Source organism: Rattus norvegicus, chromosome 14, assembly GCF_021556685.1.
Source record: "Rattus norvegicus strain SHRSP/BbbUtx chromosome 14, alternate assembly SHRSP_T2T, whole genome shotgun sequence".
Lineage (NCBI taxonomy): Eukaryota > Metazoa > Chordata > Mammalia > Rodentia > Muridae > Rattus > Rattus norvegicus.
In genome coordinates, this window is record NC_141547.1 from 43127700 (window position 1) to 43154086 (window position 26387).

Sequence of the window (26387 nt, forward strand, 5' to 3'; positions counted from 1 at the left end):
ACATGTCTACCAGCAGCAGTTAAGACTGTTAATACCAACTCTTCCTTGTAAGAATATTTCTCCTGGGGCTGGGCAGATGGTGAGTTTGCTGCTTTTACAGAGGGTCCAGGGTCAGTGCCTAGCACCCAGGAGCTCACACCCCCCATAATTCCTGCTCTGGGCGACCCAATACCACCTTCTGTCCTGCACTGGCTTTGCACTAATGTGTACAAACTACACACAGGCTCCTGTTTTAAACTACAAAGATTTTTTAAATCTTTGAAAGTAAAAATATTTCTTTAATGTAGGAGTTAAGAAGTTGTTTAAGAGGCTGAAGAGAGGGGTTGGGGATTTAGCTCAGTGGTAGAGCGCTTGCCTAGGAAGCGCAAGGCCCTGGGTTTGGTCCCCAGCTCCGAAAAAAAGAACCAAAAAACAAAACAAAACAAAACAAAACATAAGTCTGGGGGTTGGGGATTTAGCTCAGTGGTAGAGTGCTTGCCTAGCAAGCGCAAGGCCCTGGGTTCGGTCCCCAGCTCCGAAAAAAAGAAAAGAAAAAAAAAAAAAAAAAAAAAAAGAGGCTGAAGAGATGGCTCAGTCGTTAAGAGCACACGATGCCCAAGAGTAACCCAGCAAACCACACTGGGTGGCTTACAGCCATAAGTCCAGCTCCACAGGGACTGCCTCTTGCCTGCCTCCGTGGGTGTACACACATACACACCCTAAACACTCACACATACTACCCATAAATACAAGTGTCAAAGAAAAAATAAACTTTTAGTTGTATGTTGTTTAATCGTATTGAAGATTTTCAGATATTAGTCATTTGTATCTCCTTTTTGTGTCAGTTAACAGCTATGTTCTATAAGATATATGCTTACTGGCATTAAAACCAACCTAATGATTTGTTATGCTCATATATTATGATGTCACTTCTTTATTGATATTTGTGCCAGTTTTCCATTATTTAATTCTAAAATCCATCTAAAATGTTGCCATCTCCACCATGTCGTAGACATGTAGACATTGTGGTGGAAATTCTGCCAAATTAGACATAGAATTACACCTACATTCTTTTTTCAAATTTAATATTTACTTATGTTTTTGAGGCAGGCCTGAAACTATATAGACTAGGCTGGCCTCGAACTCACAAAAGATCCTTCTGTTTCTGCCTCAGGAGTGGTAGGAAGAGAGGCATGTGTCACCTCGCCTGGCCTACGTATCTCTTTTTATTTGTTGAAGTGTAGGAAGACTGACTTTAAAGACTCTAATCTCTGTAGGTTTCCCATGTCTGTGGAGTAAGGCTTCTATGGGAATGTGACAAGATACTTGGCAAGCATGAAATTATCTGCATACATGATTAACTGAATGGGGTCAGTCCAAGCAGCACACACACATGGCTGGCAGCTTGGATTTGTGTGCATGTGTGTAAGACTTTTAATTTTTTTTGTCTTCCTCCTCTTCCTCCTTTTCTTCTTCTGTTTGGCTTTTCAAGACAAGGTTTTCTTGTTCTATAGACCAGGCTGGCCTTCAACCTAGAGATCCTCCTGCCTCTGCTTCATGAGTGCTGTGATTAAAGGTGTGGGCCACCATTACCTTACTCCTTTTTTTTTAATGTTGAACTGAGGATTAAAACCAGGGTCCATGCAGAGCCCATGAATTTAATCCCAGCACTTGGAAGTCAGAGGCAGCCAGTTTAAGGCCAGCCTGGTCTACAGAGTGAATTCCAGGATAACCAAGGCTACACAGAGAAATCCTGTCTTGAAAAACCAAAAACCAAAACCAACAAAACCCAGGGTCTATAACATGATAGACCAAGACTTCACTAAGCTACACCCCAAACCTTTTAAAACACCCCAGACCTTTGCTTTACTTTTTCTGCAGAGATAGGGTCTCAGTGACCTGCCCAGGCAGGGCTTGAACATCTAATATTCCTGCCTTAAGTTTCTGTGTCCTTAGGCCCTGCTGCTGGACCAACAGGCAATCTAAAAGGGAGTGGAGGGCTCCAATGAGCACATTTTTGAGTTACCTTCAGAAGCCACAGTTTTAACACTATCCTATTGATACAATAAACCCTGAGGGAACAAGGCACTGCAGAGGTGAGGATCACTGAAGATCATGTTGGTGGCTGACCTAGGATACCAACATCTTTCCTTGTAACTTGCTTTATAAAGCATGTACTGAGGACATACAGTGGACTATGGCCTCTCACCAGGCCTGCTCACCCAAGGGTTCTCCCTACTACTTCCTAACACTCCTCCCCCCCATTTTTTAACTTATATATCTCCTCTTTTATTCAATCCCCCCTTTCAAAAATAAATTACTTAATCAAAATATGGAGTCAAGATCCTTGGGGAAAAACTTGATACAACGATATCTTTAAAATTTCATTCAAAAGCACATGTGTGCCAGGCGGTGGTGGCGCAAGACTTTATCCCCAATGGAAGCAGGTAGATCTCTGAGTTGGAGGCCAACCTGCTCTCCATAGTGAGTTCCAGGACAGCTGGAGCTATACTCTGTCTCAATCCTCCTCCCCCTAAAAAAGAAAAAAAGTAAGGGAGTCCCTGCAGGTATCATACAGGAGAGTGAACTCCTCAAAAAGGAGAGAATGAAATTCTGGTGCAGATCGGCTTTGTCAACCTGGGTCAGACTTCGGGGAGCATCTCATTGCTAGCATATTTAGCTTTAAAATACCATCCAATCATCCCAATTCCAGGGGCACAATAAAGATTAAGGTGTGACTGCACAGAAACTCTTTACAAGGTACATGTGACCATGAGAGTGGGCTCTATAGCTAAAAATCTAGTGTGGCCTAGAATCTAGTGTGGTCTCTGTCAGCATAGAGGTCAGCAGGCCATGAAGTGCCTGAGACATCTAAACTAAGACTAGGTGGAGGGAAGGGAGGGAAGAACCTGACATAATCAGTCTAGGGATTTAGGGTGAGGTCTGCCACTGCTGATAGCAAAAAGGTCACCAGGTCATTAACAACATCCACTTTCAGCTTTATGGATGGAATGTGGGTATTTGATTTTATCTCCTCCATTGAGAAGAAACTGAGTGTTTAACATTCCTGCTTCTCCTAGTGCTGTGTGAGTACAAGGACCTCAAAAGAATCCTCCAAAACCCCACAAATATAATGAAAAAAATATGTTGTATTTTAACATTTGTAACGGTTGTAAAATTCTGAGCCCAAAATGCTCTTGAAACTATACAACTGAAAGGGCAGAATTAGAGTGAATTATACTTCAATAAGGATGTTAAAATATGAAAGAATTCTTAGGAAATTTCCAGTAAATCTGAAATGAATTAGACAACATATGCTTAGATAAAAGAAAACTGAGACAAATTTGGTGTCCCCTGAAGAAAACAAGATATGTAATAATAAACAAATATATTATTTTTCATAACTTATGTGAAATATACTTTCATAAGGCAGCAGTGATAACAGTGTAATGTTATCAATACTTGAAATAAACATTTCTGGGCATGGTGGTGTGAGCATTTAATCCCAGCTCCTGAAAGCAGAGGCTGGTAGATCTTTAAGTTCCAGGCATGGTCTACAGAATGAGCTTCGGAAAGAAACCTTGTGTCAGAAAAAGAAAGTAGTGTCAAGAGCGTACTATAAGACCCTGACCCTCAGTCAGTGGTACTCACTTCGAGATGCCCTCGTGCGAGACACCGGGACTCCGATGGATGCAAAAGCAAGAGGTTTATTTTCAGGTAAGTCGGGGGGGGGGGGGGGGTTGACCTGCAATTAGTCCTTCAAGTTGAGTGCCTAGAAGGCGACCCTGAATGGCTATTACAAGAAGTTTTTACACTTTTTAGGGGCACAGGTTACATCAGCAAAGTTACAGTTCAAACTTATTGGCTAAGCATATTGACCTTTAAATCTATTGGCTAGCAAGCATCAATCAATACAATTTGAAAATTTCCTACAAGAATGTTCCTGTGGGTGGAGAATGGAATTTGGTCTAGCCTTGACCTGAGGCAGATGGGTGTAAGGTTTCCCCTAGGGTCCTTCATTCTCCCCCTTTTTCTTGTACTAGCTCCAATTGTGGAGCTGCCTATGCTCAGGGATCTCTGGTGACTAATTCATATTCTTCAGGTCCTGTCCTCAGGGTCTCATGTTGTTGGCATAGGACCATCAGCTGTACTGCACCTATTCTCTCTTTTATGAAGGCTATAAGCTGGTTCAGTACACAGGGTCCAAAGGTCAACAGTAGCAAGAGACTGATTAAGGGTCCTAACAAGGTGGATATGCGGATGGTCAGCCAAGGGGAGGAGTTAAACCAATGCTCAAACCAGCCCTGACTCTGTTCTTTCTTCCATTTGGCTAGCCCTTCTCTCACCTTGGCTATCATCATACCCCAATTTGTACAACCCGAGTCCAAGTTTTTCCCTTTAGCCATCCCATCGCTTCTTTGCCATTCTGAGGGAATCTGGTTATTATTGGGTTACAGGTGGCACTTGGGCAAGGGTATCCCAATACCCTTGGTCCCCCTGGTAGGGCCCCCAGTCATGTAATTTCTTTTTACCCAAGAGGAGGAGGGATTCCAGGTGGTGTTTCCTGTAGTCTTGCATCATAGGCAGCTCAATAAAACTGACCTGGACTTCCCCACCCCCTAAACACACACACACACACACACACACACACACACACACACACACATTGGTGAACTTGCCTGCTTCTTCCATCTCAAGGGCAAACGTACATAAATGAGGGTCTGTGCGGGGAATGCACATCCTATCACCACCACTCCCACGCTCCCAGCCTAGAGCCCTCTTTCTCTCATATGGGCTGTTTGCTTCCGCCAGTACTCCTGTCATGGGTGGGGATGTCTCATGAGTCAAGTCTTGCTGCCAGCTGGCACAGGTCGAAAGTAAGGTTGGGCCACCAGGTGTTGAGGGGCTTGGACCATCAGGGAGGTGACCTCATCTTCAGTGGAAACCACAGTCCAGATTTGACGAAAGGCTCATGGGGCTGCATAGGATGGGGAAGGAATCAAACTCCAGAGGTACCACCATGCGGACATGATCAGTGCCAAGTGATCTTGAGCTTGAGTGGCTTGTCCCTCTTCTGTACAGACCAGCGGGGGGTGGGGTGGTGTTTCCTGGGGAGCAGTGTATCTACAGGTTTCATATGGGTGTGTACCCAGGTCACAATACTGCCCACCTTGAGGGCTGTGGGAGTGGTTTACAGCACTGGAAAGGGTCCCTTCCACTGGGGTTCCAGCAACTCTGCTCAATGCCTCTGGACGTAGACTCAGTCACCAGTCTGGAAGCTGTGAAGGGTCTCTGACGTCCCTGGAGCATAAGGCAGACAGTTTGGGCCAAATCTTGTGTTGTATTGATTGAAGGGCTTGGAATCTCAAGAGGTTCCTATTGGTGAGTTGCGATACCTCCCAATGGATACCAAGGGAGTTGGGGTACCAAACAGGATCTCAAAAGGGGTCAGGTTAAAATGGTAGGGGATGTTCCAGGCTTGGAAGAGGGCCACAGGAAGGAGCATCACCTAGTCATCTCCGATCTCCAAGGACAATTTAGTTAAGGTCTCTTTTAGGGTTCTGTTCATTCTCTCTACCTGCCCTGAGCTCTGGGGCCAGCATGCACAATGGAGTTTCCAATGAGTCTGCGGTATCTCTGCCAATCCCTGACTTACCTTAGAAACAAAAGCTGGACTGTTATCTAATTACCTGGGGCACTCTGAACCTTGGGAAAATTTCTAGTATCTTCTTGGCTACCACAGTAGTTGTTTCCTGCTTGGTTGGGAAAACCTCAACTCATCCAGAGAAAGTATCTACAAACACTAGGAGGTATTTGTAACCATATTTACCTGACTTAACTTCTTTGAAATTGACCTCCCAATATACCCTAGGTCTCTTGCTCTGTTTGCTCTTGGCTGCATAAGCACTTACTTGCTGACAAACCTTACACTGTTCTACTGTCTCTCTGGCTACAAACCTAAGGTCCATTATATATACCTTAGATCCCTTGACTGCTTGGATAAACTTCCCTAAATGAGTCCATCTTTGCATTTGGCCAAGTGAGTCTTTTGCTTGTTCTCTGGAGAGTATAATTGAATGTACCATTGTCCTTCTTTCTCTAAGTAATAGTTGGTGGGGTGGCTAGCAATTTGGGCCTTTTCTTCTGTTATATATTCTAAGTGAGGCCATCCCTTAGCCCAATCCCATTTCCAGATGGTGTCTCTTGCAGGTCCATAACCAGGATAGGCTCCTGTATAGCCACTGCTCAAGCCACTTGATCTGCCCGGGGCCACTGAGTCTCTTCTCTTCTGATGTGTCCTATGTGATGAATAATACTTACAGTTGCCAGCTTCATTAGAGCATCCAAGAGATCCAAGATTTCCTTCTTGTTTTTTCTTTTCCCTCTGATGTGAGCGGTCCTTTCTCTTGGTATATAGCCCCTGTGGAGTTGGGTATACCTGCTATCTGTGTAGAGGTTAATTTTCTTGTTGTCCCCAAGTTCCAAGGCTTCGGTGAGGGCAATTAGCTCTGCTTTCTGCACTGAAGTGCTGGGGTTGGGGGGGGGGTAGAGGTTCAGCCCAGATGACATTTGTGCCATCTACCATGGCGGCACCTGACTCTTCTCTGACCTTCATGGAGAAAACTGCTCCTGTCTGTAAACTAGGTAGCCTCAGTTCCAGGTAAGGGTCAGAGAGGTCTTTTCTCTACCCGTGGACTTCTGCCAGTATTTCTTGACACTTGTGCTGTAGTGGCTTGAGGTCAGAACTGGGCAGCATGGTCACTGGATTGAGCCCAATTGGTAGAGAATCTAGTCCATGTCAGCTGACGAGTGGTCCCATCTTCTGGGTCTTTCCATTCAAAGGTGAAATATTTTTGACTTTGAGGTGCCAAGGGTAGGCAGAAGAAAGCATCTTTCAAGTGTAAGATTGTGTATGCAATTCTGGAAGGTGGCGAAGAACTCAAGTGGATATTAGCCACTTGATGGTTTTCCTCTCATAAGTTCTGGACTAGGTGATAATCGTTAGTGCCTGGGTTCTTTTTTTTTTTTTTTTTTTTTGGAGCTGGGGACCGAACCCAGGGCCTTGCGCTTGCTAGGCAAGCTCTCTACCACTGAGCCACATCCCCAACCCCTAGTGCCTGGGTTCTTAACTGGCAGGAGCTGTGTGTTCCACTGAATGGCACTTATGTAATACCCCAAGCTGGAGGAGCCTGGAGATGTGTGGCTTAATTACTTCTCATGCCTCCCGAGACATAGAGTATTGTCTGAGAGACACTGGGATAGCCTGCACCTTGAGTTCTATCACCATGGGGGATGACATTTTGCTTTGCCCATCTCCACCGTTTCCACCCAGGCTGACTGGAATGTTTCCAATCACCAAGTCAAGTCCTGGTTCTTTGTGAGCCGCTGGATGGCTGCCTTGAGGACTGCCAACAGAGCCTGGTGGAAGACCTTAAGGTGCTCCTTACCTTTGGCTGAATTAAAGTTCCAATCAGGTCAGGTTAAAGGGTATCCTGCATCAATGACTGCTGGGTTTTCCAAGGGACACGCCTTCCCCCCCCACCCCCCCCGTCTGACGGAGCACCCCATGGGGTGGTGGGGGTTCTCCTTGAATACCGGACAAGCCCCAAATGACCCCCCTCCCCCTCCTTCATCAGTGGTACTTACTTCAAAAGCAAGAGGTTTATTTTGCCGAAGGTCAGGGTCAACCTCCAGTAGTTCCTCAAGGTGAGTTAATTGGAAGGCGACCCTGAATGGTTATTACAAGAAGTTTTTACTTTTTTAGGGGCAGAGGTTACATCAGCAAGGTTACAGTTCAAATTTATTGGCTAAACATATTGATTTTTTTTCTTTCTTTTTTTTTTTTTTTTTGGAGCTGGGGACCAAACTCAGGGCCTTGCGCTTAGCATATTGATTTTTAAATCTATTGACTAGCAAGCATCAGTAAGTACATTCTGAGAATTTTCTACAAGAATGTTCCTGTGGGGCCTGGAGAGATGGCTCAGTGGTTAGGAGCACTGACTGCTCTTCCAAAGGTCCTGAGTTCAATTCCCATCAACCACATGGAGACTCACAACCATCTGTAATGAGATCTGGTACCCTCTTCTGGTGTGTATGAAGACAGCTACAGTGTACTTATATAAATAAAAATCAATAAAAAAAATTAAAAAAAAATGTTCCTGTGGGTGGAGAATGGAACTTAGCCTAGCCTTGACCTGAGGTGGTTGGGTGTAAGGCTGGTGGAAACCCCTAGGGTCCTTCACATACAATAGTATAGGAACAATTACAAATGCTATCTTAGGTCCTAGAGAGATGGCTCAGAGTTTAAAAGCACTGGCTGCTCTTCCAGAGGACCTGGTTTCAATTTCCAGCACCTACATGACAGCTCAGAACTGTCCTTTGGCTCCAGTTTCAGGGGGATCCAACACCCTCACACAGACATACATGCAGGCAAAAACCAATGCATATAAAGTAAAAATAAATTGCACATACACACATATATATGTATGTATGTAATGTATGAAATGCTATCTTCATAAAGTGCTAGTATTAAATGAACAAGGACAATGTAGATGTAGAATCCCTGAAAATATTTCACGCAGATGTCAAAGAAAACAATAGGTGATTTTAAGAACAGAGTAAAAATAACATGTCAAAGGAGATTACAAATCAGGCAGTCAAGTTGCTTGACAAGTGGACATCCATTTTCTTTTTCTGTTTTTTCAAGACAGGGTTTCTCTGTGTAGCTCTTGCTGTCCTGGAACTCTGTAGACCAGGGAGCCTCAAATTCAAGAGATGCCTCGTGCCGGTATTAAGGGCCTATGCCATCACTGCATGGTCAGTTTTGTTTTTCTCAACTCAGCAACGGAGAATCATGAAGGTTTCTTTCTTCTTTTTTTATTTGGGATGTTTCTTCAATGAAATTTTGTAGTGTGCAGAAAAAGACAGAGCTCCCATGCTTGTTTTGGCTTGTCAGTTTTTGTTTTCTTTTCTAACTTGTAACCTTACCAAAGTGTGCAGGCCATACCTCTGTAGATCATGGAACTTTTTTTTTTCTTTTTTTCGGAGCTGGGGACCGAACCCAGGGCCTTGCGCTTGCTAGGCAAGCGCTCTACCGCTGAGCTAAATCTCCAATCCCGATCATGGAACTTTTAAAGCTTGTAGCTTAAGACAAATTGGACAGCACTGTTTTAAAGGTTTTGTTGTTGTTGTCAGATTGTTAAAATATTAGGGAAGAAAATGAAATTCCAAGTGGATGTTTTCTGGAGTTCACTATTTTTGGTTCAAACTTTAGATTCTTGGAATAATTTTCTTGTACTTTCTTATAAAAATATGCTTAGTTTTCTCTGAGGTCATTGGATACATCTGCAGAATAAGGGCTTCCACAACTGCTTCCACAGATGCTCTTCTTTGCTTATCAGGCTCCACACTTCTACTTGCTGGTATTTCCCGACCTTTCTTACATAGAAATTAAGCTGTCTTTGGATTGTTGAAATACTGCTTCCTAGTTCCCTAGCCAAAGAAACGTGTGGTGCTACTTCCTTTGGTCACATTCCCTCCCTCACCAGGAGGGCAAACCCAAGGGTAGGCGCCCTTCATTTGCTGCATTGGATGTCCTGGAGCTCGCTCAGTAGACCAGCCTGCCTGTCTCTGTCTGCTGTTGAGCTGTCACACCCGGCTTCTAACACATCTCTTTTAACGTTAATGTGGAACTTAATTTAGGTCTGTTTTCCAGTCCAAAATTCGAACGTTATCAGGATCACTCAAACCCCCCACAGCTGACATGCTTCTGTAATCTTCGAGTTCCGGTTTTCACGAGTGCCTGACGATGAACTACCACCACCTCTGCAGGTAGACCGGGTCTCGGCAGTCATCAATTTGTGTGCGCACGCCCTTCCACCAAAGTATGACTAAATACTGCGATGGACAGAAGCCATTCCCTCAGCAAACAAATACACACGTCAGAGGATAAGACAACTCGGAGGCTACGTGGGACAATCCAACAGCACGAGCACCCTTCTTTCACAGTGGAGCAACCCCACCCCACCACACACACCGGAACTGCCTCCTCCGCACCCGGCGCGCCCACACACGTCAGCACTGAGGCTGCGGGAGCCGCCCCCCTCCGACGCAGGTGGCCGGCGCGACACGCGCATGCTCACTAGGTAGGGTCACGGGAGGCTCCGGGCGCTACAATCTGTTGCGCCGCCCTCCGGAGCCGGCAGATCCGGGTCTCGTGGCTAAGAGTGACGTGGTCTATCGAATCCAAACAGAGGGGAGGAGGCCGGCGGCCAGCAGCAGAGGCAGCTTCAGCGGCGTCCGGAACGCTCCCGGCCGCCACCCTCCCCGCCCGCCGCTTGTTTGGGCGGGTGAGTGTCCCCCTGGCCCACCGCCCTCCTCGGCGACCCTCTTCGCGTTGCCACTTCTGTGGCCGCGCGTGCCCGGGGACCGCTGCGGCAGACCGGGCGCCTCTAGCTGGGCGCTGCACCTGGGGAGCCCGCAGCCGCTGGCCCGGCAGTCTGCAACTGGGCTGGCCAGGCACCCGCAGCCCGGGTGGTTTCACTTTTAGGGCCACATAGGCGGCGCGGGCGTGCAGGGGATTGGGGACAGTAACCCCGAAAGCCGGGCGGTGGCGTTTGCCTGGTGGGTTCGATGAAGTCACCCGGACGCGGCCCTTTGTTGTGTGTGGTAGCTGCCATCCTGAAAGCCAGAGCTCTCCTTTAGCCTCCATTGTGTTGCGGATTTAAAGGATTCCCCTTTTCTGTTGGTTCAGTTTGTGGAGCCGGGGCTGACAATGGAGCAGGTAGCAGCGCCGTTATTGGAAGGAATGCGGGGCAACAGCCTGGCAGTGGTTTGAGATCGGTATCGCTGCTTAAAGCCGAAGTTTTCCGAAGTGGCTGGTTAAACGTTAGGATTTTAGCCAAGATGATACTTGCTAACTGTAGAGAGGCGGCAGGATGCTTTTAGTTGCCCCAGTTGGAAAAGCCGAGGATGCGGCCTTAACGGAATGCCCTGGGTTTACATCTGGAGCGCCTGATGAGCGTAAGGAAGAATTTATACCTGCATTTGTGGAAGACACCCTCCGGGTTTTATGCTGTGGTGTTAGTTGGCAGCTATTCGTACCAGAATTTGGAGAAACCTGCAATTTCCCAAGGATTCTAGTCTGGAAACGCTTAGGAGGCACTCTGCTGCCCCGTGTCTGATGTGGAGGTTAGGGGAAGCAGCTGCGTGCTCCTGCTTCAGGTGACTCACTGCTCGCGCAGATTCCTGTAGTGTAGCCGCCCACCCTTTTGCCCTCCGCACTCAGTCCCGAAAACCATGCCTGGATATTCCATCGTGATTTTAAAAAGGGACATTTCCCCCTCTCCAAGATACTTAATTAAAGCGTTTCTGTGGAAAGCAGCAGGAAAGAACGATAAAAACAGATTGATTGCTTTCCATCAAATCTGGACAGAATTCTTAGGAATTTAGACCCCTCTCTTTGAAGGGTGTACCTTTGGTCAGTAACAGACCTCTTATCAAATCTTTTCCTCCCGTATTGGTCGTGGGTTTTTTCCTTCTACCATACTTGGAATCCTGTTGATATAGATAAAGGAGAATTTTCTTTTTGCACTTCCCCCTTTCATATATCTATATCTATAGATATAGATATAGATATGTATATACCCACTCTTTTTCTATTCTAAAACAATGTTTTTTTGTTTTGCGAAATGTTTTTGTGATGATTGGAGGAACTGTTGATAGAAGTGCATGAGGAGAAAAGAATGATAATCGTGCCACTCCTCTTGCCAGAATGTTAGTGTATATCCTTCCTTCCAGATGCTTTTGCAACTGTTTTATAAAAATATGGTATTATACATTTGCTTTTTAAAAAATAAATTTTATTAATTTTATTTAATGTGTATGGGTATTTTGCCTATATATATGTTTGTGCACCTTGTGCATTCTTGGGTGCCCAAGGAGATGTTGGATCCCAGGGGATATGGGACTTGCTGTGTTGCTGGGAACCAAACCCAGGTCCCGTGGAAGAGTAGTTATGCTGTAATCTCTGAGCCACCTCTCCACCTCATGCATTTGCTTTTTGCCCTCTGGCTGTAGGCTTCACATACTGGCACTTTTTCAGTTATTTATTTGTGTATTAGCTATGAACTGTGGACCTTTTACGGTGAAATTCCACCATGTTGGAAAATCAATAGTTATTAAAGCCATGGCGTTGAAAGTTTTCCTCTATGTCTCTATGGTGACATTGTGAAATTAAAAAAAAAAAAAACAAAAAAAACCCAAAAAAACAAAAACAAAAAACCAGACACTTAATGGCCTGTGAGTTAACTTGTTAACTCTCAAGGCAGCAAGTGCAATGTGGAATTTTAGTAAAGTTTTCATATTTAACGGTTCCACAGGTAGGTTTAGGTAGAACCCTTAGTTACACCACATTCCAAGTGCAGCACACCTGTTGCCGCCCCAGCCATAAGATTCTGGAAGAATTTACTTTTCATACATAGTTAACTGGCTTTGGTACGTGCCATCTGGTACAGGTTTTTTGTTGTTTGGTTTTTAACCACTGACACTGAAGGAGCCTAACCAGAAGTGCAGTGCCCTCTTCACTCCAGCTTCAAAGGCTTAGTACCATGAAGCATCCTAAGTCTGCTAATGCCAATTGGGCTGGTGTCTCCTAAGCCTTCTAAGACCTATAAATCTCTTTGTGGTTCATTATCTCCTGAGGAATTAATTCCAGATGGTTAGTACTCTCTGTGACTTGTCTCCCTCCCTCCCTCCCTCCCTCCCTCCCTCCCTCCCTCCCTCCCTCCCTCTCTCTCTCTCTCTTTCTTTCTTTCTTTCTTTCTTTCTTTCTTTCTTTCTTTCTTTCTTAAGATTTATTTATTTTGTGTATATGAGTACACTGTAGCTGTCTTCAGACACCAGAAGAGGACATGGGATCCCATTTCAGATGGTTGTAAGCCACCATGGGGATTGAACTCAGGGCCTCTGGAAGAACAATCAGTGCTCTTAACCTCTGAGCCATCTCTCCAGCCCACAGTTCTTTTTCTTTAATATGTACAAGTGTTTATGATTGATTTTTTTTGTCTATATCTAATGAGCACATGAGTGTGTGTGTTTGTATGTTTGTGTGCCATAGAAAACCAGAAAAGGGTACTGAATTCCCTAGTACTGGAGCTAAAGGTTGTTAGGAGTTTATGAGCTACCAGACAAGGTTACTAGGAACCAAACTGGGGTCCTCTAGACAAGAAGCAAGTGCTTTTAATGACTGAGCCATCTCTCCAACCCCTTTAATTAAAAGAAATTACAGCACTCAGTAAGCATTCCTTTCCCATCCCTGGTGCTACCGCCCTTGCTAGACTACCACAGTCTCTTGTGTGGTCAACTGAAGTAATTTCCTGGTCTGTCTCCAACTTTAGCTACTGACATATGGTGCATTCCTCATGTCACAACCTAAGAGTTTCCTCAGATTTTAGGTTAGAGTCTGTCTCTTGTCTGTCTGTCGGTCGGTCTGTCTGTCTCTCTCTCTGTCACACACACACACACACACACACACACACACACACACACACACACACGGTTGATTGAAAGTCTCTGATTCCAGATAAACCCTAACCTGGCATGGTGGCACATACCTTCAATCCCTTGGAAGGCAGAGGCTGGTAGGTGTCTGGTTTGGAGGTAGGTCTTTGAGTATCAGGTTTGTTAGGCACTTCCTACCCAGTCCTCTACTCTGGAACCTGGCACATCAGTATATTCCTGTTTGTCATCCCTTTTTGTTGTCTCTGAGTCTACTAGCCTTCGAACTACTGCCTGGAGGCCTTTGCTCTTCCTGTACCCTGTGGTCAGTATTCTCCCAGTCTGCTTTGGCCAGTTCATTTCTGTTATTCAAGTTGCAGTTCAGATGTTGGCTTTTCAAAGAAATTGCCCCATGTCTCTATCTTTTTTATCTTATTCACACATTTATCACTACCTGGATTGCTTTGATTTTTATGCTTCTTATGCTGGCAGTTCTTCAAAATGGCATAACAGGAACTCTGTGACTGTTGTTGGATGAGTGAACTTGTGGACATTTCTATGCAACTCCTCTTTAGGCCTGTTGTTTCTCAGAAAACTAATTTTCAGCAGCTTCTCGAAGGACAGTCTTAATTCTATTTAATAATCTTTGATGTTTGTGCCAAAGAGCATCATTCTATTTTAGACCTATGGACCCTTGGAGAAGTGGGTTCCCAGATTCTGTATCCTTACCAGACCCACTTTTTTGTGGTGCCACAAATTGAACCCAACCCTTTGTGTGTGGTAGGTAAGTGCCTTACCATTGAGTTATACCCCAGACCGTAGCTGTGCCTTTTGTTGTTGTTTGAGGTGGGGTTTTATGAAGCCTAGGCTGGCCTGGGGCCCATCTTGGACTTCGGATCCTGTTACTTCCACCAGACTTCGGGTTTCTGAGGCGGTGTCTTGGCTCGGTAGCTTGGGTTGGCCTGGTTAAGTGGAGGTCTTCCTGTCTCTCCCCCAGAGGCTTCCCCAGCGTAATTACAGACATGAGCCACCACACCCAGCTCCAAATTCGCACTTTCAACAACCCTTTGGGTGATTTTGTTGTACATTAAAGTTTGGGAATGTTTCTTGATTTTTAATGTCTAGCTCCATTATAGTGGTCCTGACTTGGGGTGTGTTAGACAAGGTTACTCTGCTAAATATTACTCTTTCATTTTTTCCATGTCGCTACAGAGTAATCTAGAGTTACGTTTTCCTGCCCACATCTTACAAATGAAGAAGACACAGACATGGAGAGTGGTTAATCCCAGTCTGTGCTTCCTCAGCGTGTCTTCCTGCTTGTGAGGGACAGCGTGCAGGACGATACACACTACTTTCAATAAGCTGGGCAGTTATTGATTTAGATATATTTATTTTTATTTTCTGCATCTGGGTGGTTTGCCTGCAGGCGTGTGCACCATATACATGCAGTGCTCATTGAGGTTGAAGACGACATTTGATGCTCTGGAACTGAAGTTGTTGTCTACCCTATGAATGTGGGGTCCTCTAGAAGAGTGGCCATTGCTCTTAACTGATGAACCATCTCTCCAGCCCTAAGCTTTTAGTTAAGGACAAAATAGTATTTTTGTCCTATTTGCAACCTATGTGAAAGCCTTTTTTAAAAATTTATTTATTTATTTATTTTGACAAAAAAAAAGTTGCTGCTTTCTTGTTGGAAGTTGCAGAATTAGGAGATGGTTTTGAGAAACACTCTAAGCATGCCTATTTCTGGCTACTCAGGATGCTGAGGGAGGAAGACCGTTTGAGGCCAGTGTGGGCAGCACAGTGAGGCCTTACTTCCAACAAAACAAACAAAACCGCAGCAACCACGAAGAAGCCTCTACACCCTTCCAGGTCTTCTTGGCTCTGAGAGCCTACTGGCTAGCACCAAGTAAGCTCAGGACTCTTTTTCCTCCTTTGTTTATGTTTCTCCTGTCAGAAAGGTATCCTTGTTGATGAGGCATTTAATTCTACATCTGTTGGTGTGAGTGCCTTACTCTTGGACTGCATAGGAACTGCAGAGTTCTCAGTGCAAGACCCCTCTGAAAAGAGGGAGAAGATACATGTGATCTCTGTCATCATGTCTGAGACTTCAACACAGACTAGGACTACTGGCTAGTCTTCTGTCCTCTTTTAGCCTCGCCCTTTCTCTGGAGGCTTAGGTCACCAGCTCTCGCCTCACTTAGGGGCCTTGGACTTCTATTAATAGCTGTTTATTTTTCCTTCTACTTCATCTGCTTGTTAGCGAAAAGTTACAATGGGCTAATGTTTAAGACCAGCTGCTGTGCTATAATGCTCTCAGAAGTACTTGGCCTTTTCCCTGTCTCTTGTTTTTTAATTATATTTTATTTTATGGGTGTGGATGTCTATGCCCCATGTAAGTGCCTGGTGCCTGAGGAGGTCAGAAAAGGGCATCAGATCCCCTGGAACTGGAGTTATTGATGGTTGTAGGGCACTGTGTGGATGCTAGGAAACAAAACTGAGTCCTCTGGAAAAGTAGCCAATGCTCTCCAGACCCTTCTGTATGATTTTTGAGAAAGAGTCTCCCGTGGTAGTCTGTTAACTCCTTCCCTCTTCTGTTGGTGGTGGGAATTGAACCCATCGCTTCTTACAAGTTATGCAAAGACTCTCTTTTTTTTTTTTTTTTTCAGAGCTGGGGACCGAACCCAGGGCCTTGTGCTTGCTAGGCAAGTGCTCTACCACTGAGCTAAATCCCCAACCCCGTAAGACTCTCCTATTAAGCTACAACCTAGACCATGCTTAACATGGTTTCAATTGGCTTTATGTTATAAAACATTTTGAATAAAATCACTTGAAGTTTTTAGTTTATCTGGGCATGAAAATAATTACCATGCCTAAAAATAACATGAGCCATGTTTAGTTAACTCAAACTGAAGAATTATACTAACCAGTTTAATTATTAAATAAGCTAGAGCAGGATATGGCGATATGCCTTTAATCTCAGCACTTAGGTGGCAGAGAAAGGCAGATCTCTCAGAGTTTGAGGCCAGTTTGATCTACATAGTGAGTTCCACGCCAACCAGAACTACATAGTAAGAGTGAAAAAAAAAATAATAGCAGTTGGGTGGTAGCTCATGCCTTTAATCCCAGGACTTGGGAGGTACAGGCAGGTGGATCTCCGAATTCAAGACCAGCCTTGTTTACAGAGGGAGTTCCAGAACAGCCAGGGCTACACAGAGAAACCCTGTCTAAAAAAAACAAACAAAAAAGTAATAGTAAATTAAATATAAAATAAATCATACTTGAAACACTTTAATGACTCAAAACGGAATTAATAGTAGTTCAGAAAATCTAGGCAGTATGCATGTACTTGGCTGTGGCTAGAGAAATCCATGTAGAGAGGCTTGACTTTCAATTTAGGTTTTTCCTGGGATAGCAGGATGAGGTATTTGAAAACTATAATTTGAAATATGTAGTGTTTTAAAATAGTCAACTCTGAAAACGTGTATTTTTTTTTTTGTTTGTTTGTTTTTTTTTTCCGGAGCTGGGGACCGAACCCAGGGCCTTGCGCTTCCTAGGCAAGCGCTCTACCACTGAGCTAAATCCCCAACCCCAAACATGTATTTTTTTTAAAACCAAACAGACATTTAGGTGTATCATGGAGCTTACACACATTTAATAATATTTTTAATGGCACTGCTTTTATTTTGGAGAAAGTTTCCCCTTTCATACTTATTTTCATACTGGATTTTCATTTCCCTTTTTGCTTTTTTAAAAATTGCAGTCAAAACACAGATGTATCAGCTTTGGGTAACTGCAGAGTGGAGCTGCTTTACTCTTGCCCGTCTCCCTACCCCATCGCACTGGCACAACTTCCAAACTTTCACACACCTAACCGTGCTTCTAAACAGGGTGTGGTAAGCATCTTCATGACGTATATTCCAGAGCCATAGAGGTCAGTGCTGTGGTGGGTAGTGTCTTTTGTCTTGTAGCACACTTAGTTTTTGTTCGTTTGGTTGGTTGGTTGATTTGTGTTGTTGGTTTGTTTTAGACAGGGTTTATATAACCCTGACTAGCCTGGAACTCACCGTGTAGACCAGGCTGGCCTTGAATTCACAGAGATCTGTTAGTGTCTGCCACCACTACTCTCAGCTGTCATGACATTTGATAGAGCTCACTATTTTCAGAGCTCATCAATAAATTGTAACACAGCAATTAAAAACTACTTTGTTAGCATTTAGAAGTAACATATTCACTGTAATTACAAATGGCTAGTATGGATTTTATTTTTTAAAAATCTGTTAAATTTTTTTTTTTTTTGAATCTGAGTAGTTCTGTCCCTCTGTACATGTGTATATTGCTGAGGACTGGACCTCGGGCTTTGTGCATGCCAGGCCAGTCAGACCCATAGCTCTGCTCCCCCGGGTGGAAAGCACTCTTTTTTTTTTTCCTTTTTCCTTTTTTTCAGAGTTGGGGATCGAACCCAGGACCTTGCGCTTGTTAGTCAAGCGCTCTACCACTGAGCTAAATCCCCAACCCTTGGAAAGCACTCTTGAGAGGACATTTTAGGAACTATTTTCAGAATTTGAAAGTTTAATGATACTGAATATAAATAGTTTAATTGAAACATTTATTTTGCCATTTATGGTAAATTTTACTCCTGTACCTTGACCAGGTAAAGAGATTCTTTACCTGAGCAAAGTATAGCTGAGAAAAGACGAGAGATGAATGGGGCTTCAGGGTAGGTAGACATCTTCCTTCCCTTCCCCCTGTACAGAATGATACCCAAGGTCCCCAGGGGAGTGGAAGTAGTGTAAGGCAGTTTACTGCTGAGGGGCGAAGATGCCTTCTGTTGAGTTGGCCTTCAGCATTTTCAGCCTATAAAGGACTCATCAAAATTCTCACGTGATCCTTGCACTCCCCTTTAAAGTGAATCGTTTCCGTTATCAGTCCCATTTTATAAATAAACCAAAGTCACAGAACCTAAGCGATTTATCCCTCTTGGTAATGCTCATAACTAGAAGTCCTACATTTATGAGTTAATCCCTGATGACTTGGTAAGTTGTCTAAAGTGATTGCTGGAATATGAATCAGTTATTGGTAAGGATTTAAAAAAAAAAAAAAAACCAACCTTAGGAAAAGCATGCCAAGAGGTGGTGGAGCACATCTTTAACCCCGCAGAGGCGAGCAGTTTGAGGCCAGCCTAGACTACAGACTTCCAGGACTGTTGGAAGTACACAAAGAAACCCTGTCTCCAGAAAGCATCCCCCCCCCCCCAAAAAAAAAAGAAACTTAAAGACTATTGGAAACACAGTATAATCCAGGTTGTATGTGTTTCCTCAAGCAGTGTGTCTGGAACCTTGACTGACAGAGTATCAGGGGGAAGACTAGCACCCTTGTGTGCACACCCGCTGTGACGCCACAGAGCTGCAACCCAGGCACTTCATTGCCAATGAAGGAGGATCAGGAGGTCAAGCAAGGCTTCCCGCTGTTAGAGTCAGTTCTAGGCCATCCTGGGCTGCATGAGACCCTGTCTTAGCACCTCTTCTCTCTTGCTCCCCCAGACAAGGCCTTAGAGAGAGGCCTGCTGCTTCTGTCTTACGGACATAGCCATTGCCACGAGAGAGACTTAGTTTCCAGAGTGTGAGCAGTTTTGTTTTGTAAGCTCCCAGGCACTTGCTGTAGCAGCGCAAACACACTAAGGATGAATGGGAACAAGAGTAGGGCTTGAACGACCACCTAGATGTGAAGCAGCTGTGCCCCGTCCAATGCATAGAGACTGGAGTTTTCAAAGCGCACATCAGTAAGCTTAGGTGTTCACAAATGCAACCTTGCAAAGTGATTTTGGTGAGGGCTGAGGAGAGAGGTGGTGATAAACCTCATTCTTAGAGAATACGTTGCTGAGAGGAGAGAGAAAGCTTGGCTGTGCTTGGGAGAGAACAAGGGCATAGCCGGCCAGATCTTTCATTTTTTGTTTTGTTTTGTGCTGGGTATTGGATCTCATGCTGCCTTTTGATAAGGGTGTAGGTAGTCAGGTACCATTCATAAATCCACAATCCCAGCAGCACTTTGGAAAGTCTGAGGCTGTCCCTCCCATCAGCCAGGTGGCCAGAGTTCAGAAGGTTGGGGGCAAAGCAACTGCAAACCTTTTGGTGCTTTCAGGTTCCAGAGGACCAAGGATAGCATGTTCTGTGGAAGGCTGCTCCAATGTGAAATCCTTCCCCTCACAGACCGCAGTAAATCCTGGTAGCTGCTCACTGCCAGGTATAGCCTCATATCTGACGAGCATTTGCCTCAGGATGAGTCATATTCTGAGTCCGACCCTGCTTTAGATGACATTCAGTAGTTGGCCTCATGCTTGGCAGGTGCTGACTGTACCACCGAACTGCATTCCCAGCCTTGTGATACATAGGTAAGCTTTTGACTTCAGATTTTTCTTAATATATAGGAGTTTTGCTCACGTAGGTGTACTGTAGATGTGTGCACGTGGATGCAGGAGCTCACAGAGGCTAGAACAGGGTGTCTGATCCCTGGGAGGGAAAGTTATGAACCACCTGATGTGAGTGCTAGGAATTAAACGTGGGTCCTTTGGAAGAGCAGTATGTGTGTTTAACAACTATGCCCATTTCCCAGGTCCTAGACTTTTTTTTGGGGGGGGGTTGTTTTTTAAGACATGGTTTCACTGTGTACTTCTGACTGTTCTACCATTCTCTCTTTAGCCCAGGCTAGCCTTAAACTCACAGAGTTCCCCCTGCCTCTGCCTCTGCCTCCTGAATATTGGGATTAAAGACATGCACCTCTACGGCCTCATGACTTTTATAAAATTTCATTTTTGGGAGGGGTCTGGAGGTGAGCATGAGCACAGTGATGCCTCTGTGGAGATCAGAGGACAGTTTGAGAAAGCCTGCCCTCTTCCTCTATGTGGGTCAGAGGATCAAACTCAGATTGTCAGTGTTGGCAGCAGGCCTGTACCCACTGAGCTATCCAAGCCAGGACTTCAGACTTTTGACTTGATACATAAGAAGTATTGGGAGGGCTATTAAATTAGAATGAGATATTTTATGTTTGAGAAGGGCGTGAATTTTGAGAATTGGCAGAGGTAAATGCTATGATCTGAATATATTGAAGTTTTAATCACGAGGGTAATGGTCCATGGGGGTAAGACTTTGAGAGGTGAGTAGATAAAAAGGGCAAAGAACCTTTGAAATAGGGTTAGTGTCCTTGTAAAAGAGGCCCACAGTATGACCTTTCTTGTCATTCAGTAATGCAGTGAGAACATACCACTGATGTCCAGATACCAACTCTGCCACATATGTAGCCTACACATAATTTACCCTAGTAGAATGGGCTAGAAGGAAGGAGTAGTACCACACACTGTGTGTGTGTGTGTGCACACGCGTGTGTGAGTGTATTTTGATCTTTTACTGAGGTTGGACCTGCGTGTTTATTTGAACAGTTATTTGTGTATTACTGTGAAATTGTTAAGTAACATTAGTAATTCTAGAGTTGAGGGCTGCCTGTTGATTCTTCTGTATCTTTCTGCAAACTTTTCTGCCTGTTCTTAGGGTCCCTAAGGATTTATTAGCTAAATCATTTTCAGAAAAGGAGAAATGAGAAAATTCATAGGCTTGAATGCCTCCTCTGTGTCCTGTGGCTTTTTGAGCAAGTGACTGAAATGCTCAGGACCTTAGTTCCTTCCTCTTTATTTTACTTTCTCTTTTTTTTCTTTCTTCCTTCTTTTCATTCATTCATTCATTCATTCATTCATTCATTCGAGTCAGGGTCTTCCTATTTAGCCATGGCTAGCCTGGAAATCACTTATGTATGACTGACTACGTTATAAGTATGAGGCACCATGCCCCACTAGTTTTTTCTTTGAATAAGTAGGTGAGGGCCTGGGGATACAACTTAATTAATAGAGTACTTACCTAGCATGCAGAAGACCGTAGATTCTATGCTCAGCACTGTACAAACCAAGGCCTTGTAGTCCAAGACTTTAATCCCAGTAATCTTAGCACTTGGGAGGTAGAGGCAAAGGGTCAGAAGTTCCTCAAATCCCAGCACTCAGGAAGCGAGGCAGGCAGATCTCTGAGTTTGAAACCAGCCTGGCATACATAATGAGTTCTAAGCCAGCCAAGGCTACATAGTGAGACCCTGTCTTAAAAACAAAAGTACAATTGGGAGAGAACTGCTGTCCCTCTAAGGCTGTGATTGGACCACTTGTAAACTTGCCATTTGTTGGCTGTGTACTTGAAAATTTGTATTGTCTATTCTGACCCTTGCTACACAGTGCTCACTACCACAGCATCCCATGCACCACGCCCTGTTATTTCTTTATACTCCCATAGACCGTTTGCCTCTATGCAACTAGCTAATGTCCTTTGCACCGGCTTTACTTTCTACCTTTTAAATAACATATGCTCTGTCTGAAGTTTGGGGTCTTTCTTTTTTCAAGACAAGGTTTCTCCATGTAGCCCAGGCTATCCTGGAACTTGCTGTGTAGACTCTACTGGCCTCAAACTCAACATAGATCCAACTGCCTCTGCTTCTCTGGGATTAAAAGAGTTTGCCAACAGTACACTTGTTCTTTTAAAAATGCTAGAATATAATCTAACGCACCTTTGGTCTTAACTCTTGGGAGGCAGAGGCAGGCAGATCTATATGAGCTAGCCTGGTCTTCAGAGTGAGGTCAAGGACAGCCAGGGATACATAGGGAAATCATGTCTTGAAAAAAACCAGTAGGATTGTAAGTTGTTTTTGTTTCTTTGTTTTACTGTGCTTATTTATGTCTATGTCTGAGGACAACTTATGGGTGACAGCATCTACAATATGGGTTTTGGGGATTGAATCCTGGTTGTCAGGCTTGATGATAACAGGGTTTAACTGCTAAACCACCCCATGGTCCAGAGAGAACTCTTCATCCACCATACTGTTTGCGTTACTAAAGAAAACTTGTAATTACAGTCGGTTGCTGTGATAAGAGTTGGGGAATTTTAACTCCTAGGCAAAAGGCAACTGTGATTTCTCAGGTCTATACTGGATTTATTTCCACAGAAAGTGAAATGTTGTTGGTACAGCTCTAGGGGTTTTAAACAACAGTGGACCAGCTTCAGCATGACTGTATCTTTCTTTGCCTGTTTCCCAGCAGACGTTCAAGTGTTGTTCAGAAATGTATCCTTAGGGCTGGAGAGATGGTTCAGCAGTTAAGAGCACTGACTGCTCTTCCAGAGGTCATGAGTTCAATTCCCAGGAACCACATGGTGGCTCACAACCATCTGTAATCAGATCTGGTGCCCTCTTCTGGCCTGCAGTCACATATGTAGGCAGAATGCTGTACATAAAATAAGTAAATAAATCTTAAAAAAAAAAAAAAGAAATGTATCCTTAAATAACAGGCAGCTCACTACTAGCTGTCTTAACTTTTGTAGCATTGTGAAGTTGTCTTTGTAAGCTTGAAACAGCTGTAATTTGCATTATTTGTCATATCTCACAAATGGAGACTGAAATCTCTTCTGGCATTCACAGTGTGACTTCCTGTCCAGGGTTTGTGACATACAAGCTATTTGAGTGTGATCACTGCTTTCATACCTGAACCAGTTTTCCTCTTGAGATAGTAGCTCACGCTGTCCTCAAACTCACTGTGTAGCCAAAGATAATCTTGGACTTCTATTTCCTCTGTATGCATGCGTGCATGTGCGCACATGTGAAAGCCAGAGGTCCCTGAAGATTGTCTTCTTCAGTCCTAGTTATATGTATGTATGTATGTATGCATGGGTATGTGCCCTCAGAATACAAAAGAGGTCATCGGATCTCTGGAGCTGGATTTAGAGATAGTTATGAGCTGCCTGAGGTGCTGAGAAGAGAGTCAGGTCCTGTGCCAGACCCAAATGTGCTCTTCACCACAGAGCCATCTCCGTCTCAGTCTTCCCAGTGTTGTGCAGTACTGGGGTCAAGACCAGGCCTTATAACTGCATGACAAACCTCTTCCCACTGAGCTGCATCCCCAGCCCAGTTTCCTGTTCTCGTTATGTAGCGCTTGACTAGCCTAGAACTTGCTTACACACAGAGATCTGTTTGCCTCTGCTTCCCAAGTGCTAGTGTTTTAGGCAGGACCTTACCCTATGCTTCTAGATGGCTTGATGACCGATGTTTGAGCCCTGGAACCTTTGTAAAGAAGTTGGATACAGTGGTGCACATCCATGATCTCAACACTTCTGAGACAGAATGGGAGGGAAGGGAATCTCTGACCTCGAAGCTTACAGGCTAACAAACCTGGAGTACAGAGTGACATAAATCAGATTCTGCCTCAAAACAAGATGTGGCTAAAGGCATATTAGTAGATAATTCCAGAACCGACCGGTTTGCTAGTCACAGTGTTCAGTGTTCAGTGCAGTTGTTCTGCCTCTGTTCTCCCATTCGGAACAGCACGGTTTGACCCCACCCCTCCCTTTCTGTCCCACACAAGGGTGAATCACCCTTTCTTTGTCTCAGCGAGACCACACTGTGCGTGCTACTTGCTCATTAGTCACACAGTCACCATCACTTACCGGAACTCGGGACTGGAATGCTGGTCTTCAAGGAAAATGTTCAATTTCAGTATCAGGCCTGGATGTAGGAGGAGTAGTCCTGGCAATCTGAAATGCCAAGAAGCTGTAAAGAGTTCCCTCTCAGTGATAAGGTAGAATTTTCAATTTCATAAAGAAGGGGAAACTGCTCTGTCATTAAGTCCTATGGCAGTGAAGCATTAAGCCCAATCTACTTCTCTATGAAAAGGTTATAAAGATTAATTGTATATACCAGGACAGAGAGTGACCATAATCATACCATGATAAATAAATGTAGAAAACAACAAAAAAAAAAATCCTTCTAGCTTTAATCCCAGCATTTAGGAGGCTAAAGTAGGTTATGCAGGAGTACCAAGGCCATTGTGGATTGCCTGAGACCTCAAAAAAAAAAAAAAAAAAAAAAAAAAAAAAAAAAAAAAAAAAAAAAAAAACAGCCAGTTAAGGACATTGGCTGCTCTTTCAAAGGACCCGGGTTAAATTCCCAACACCTACATGGCAGCTTATAACTATCTGTAACTCCTGTTCCAGGAGATCTGGCACCCTCACACAGTCATAGATGCAAGCAAACACCAAATGTATAGAAAATACAAATTAATACTTTATAAAAGGAAAAAAAGTATAGCCAGGCAGTGATGCCTTCTTTGATCCCAGCTTTTAGAAGACAGAGGCAGGAACTCTCTCTGAAGATCACTGTGTAGCTCTGGTCTCTAACTCTGCATCCTCCTGCCTCTGCCTCTTGAGTGCTGAGATTTAAAGGTATATACTACCACTACCAAACTGATATAAAGTACTTCTGTATTAACGTTAACCAACAAATTTACTGATTGATCTAAGGATTCAGACAATTTAACATGCTTAGTGCAAGAAACGTGAGACGTATTTGTCTCTGGAGATATGGCTCTAGTAGGAGGAAGACTGTTCCTTTCTAGGAGTTTGGCTATAAGTCCTTAGGAAAGTACAGCATACAAGTCTCTGGGCTCAATCCATATAAGGAAAATAGGGGACCGGAGAGATGAGTCGGAAGTTAAGGGTGCTTGGTGCATAGTTGTGAAAACTGGAGTTCGAATCTCAGCACCCAGGTAGCGAGCTTCACTTTTAGTATGTGTCTGAGGAGGGCAGAGACAAAGCTGTCGCTGTCATTTGCTGCCTTCTAGTCTCCCTGAGAAAATGGAGCCCAGATTCAAGGAGAGTATCAGAGGAGGACACCCAGTGCCCTCTTGTGGCCTCTGTGCGCGCGCACGCGCACACACACACACACACCTTTTTTTATGAGAATTCTTTTAAAGTTAAATTTTATTTTATGTTAATTTTTTCTTTTTAACTGCATGTACAACTGTGAGGGTGTCAGAAGCCCTGGACCTGGAGTTACATATGGATGTGAGCTGCCATGTGAGTGCTGGGAATTGTATTGTACTCAGGTCTTCTAGAAGATCCATCTTCCCAGCCCCCCAAATGATAAGTCTTTACACATGTAAATTCAGAAGACACAGTTTTAAGAGACATGCTTGGGCTGGAGAGATGGCTCAGGGGTTAAGAGCACTGACTGCTCTTCAACAAGTCCTGAGTTCAATTCCCAGCAACCACATGGTGGCTCACAACCATCTATAATGGAATCTGATGCCCTCTTCTGGTGTGTCTGAAGACAGCTACAGTGTACTACTCAGATACATAAAAAAAGAAGAAGAAGAAGAAGGAGAAGAAGGAGAAGAAGGAGAAGAAGGAGAAGAAGGAGAAGAAGGAGAAGAAGAAAGGAGAAGGAGAAGGAGAAGGAGAAGGAGAAGGAGAAGGAGAAGGAGAAGAAGAAGAAGAAGAAGAAGAAGAAGAAGAAGAAGAAGAAGAAGAAGAAGAAGAAGAAGAAGAAGAAGAAGAAGACGACACGCTCTTGTTCAATCTAGACTAACCCAGAACTCCTGGGCTCATGGGGGCCTTGTCTCATCTCTCATATAATGGGTTCTTCAGGTTCATGCTGTTCTCTCCCTCACAGTACAATGAGAAGTGTCATTGTTTCTGTCCCCTAGGCACATAACCCATAGGTAAACAATTATAGAAAGCTTTCAAAAACCAAGATGGTGAAGATTTGGGCTGTTTGTGTTTATCTTTCTCTAAAAAGTGTCAGGGTGGCTTAGCGTATAGGGCTTTGGTTTGTTTTTAAATTTTTTTTTCCCCTTTTCTTTTTTTCCAGAGCTGGGGACCGAACCCAGGGCCTTGCGCTTGCTAGGCAAGCGCTCTACCACTGTGCTAAATCCCCAACTCCTGTTTTTAAAATTTTAAACAGTGATTGTGTGTGTGCATGCACATGTGCATGTGTGCACTCTGGTACATGCCATGGTGGAGGTCAGAGGACAGTTTGTAGGAGTCAGTTCTAAA

The 26387-nt window shown here is 44.2% G+C and overlaps 1 protein-coding gene and 1 long non-coding RNA gene across 9 annotated transcripts in view; both read left to right on the top strand.

Annotated features, from left to right (window-relative positions):
- The first annotated feature begins 5193 nt into the window (after nucleotides 1-5193).
- LOC148001333 (uncharacterized) lies at nucleotides 5194-10008 on the top strand. Its single transcript, XR_015637435.1, has 2 exons — nucleotides 5194-5361; nucleotides 9811-10008. It is a non-coding gene; the product is annotated as an uncharacterized LOC148001333 (long non-coding RNA).
- Nucleotides 10009-10179: 171 nt separating this feature from the next.
- The window catches only part of Smim14 (small integral membrane protein 14), a 43788-nt gene continuing 27580 nt past the window's right edge, over nucleotides 10180-26387 (top strand). Inside the window, exons 1-3 of one of the 8 annotated variants that reach the window (XM_087583970.1) lie at nucleotides 10180-10328; nucleotides 15235-15385; nucleotides 17240-17410. The gene's annotated coding sequence lies outside the window, so the exon portion shown is untranslated. Of the gene's footprint in view, nucleotides 11203-15234; nucleotides 15386-17239; nucleotides 17411-26387 lie in introns of all 8 variants that reach the window. The other 7 variants (XM_087583975.1, XM_087583971.1, XM_087583973.1 and 4 more) reach the window with 7 other exon arrangements.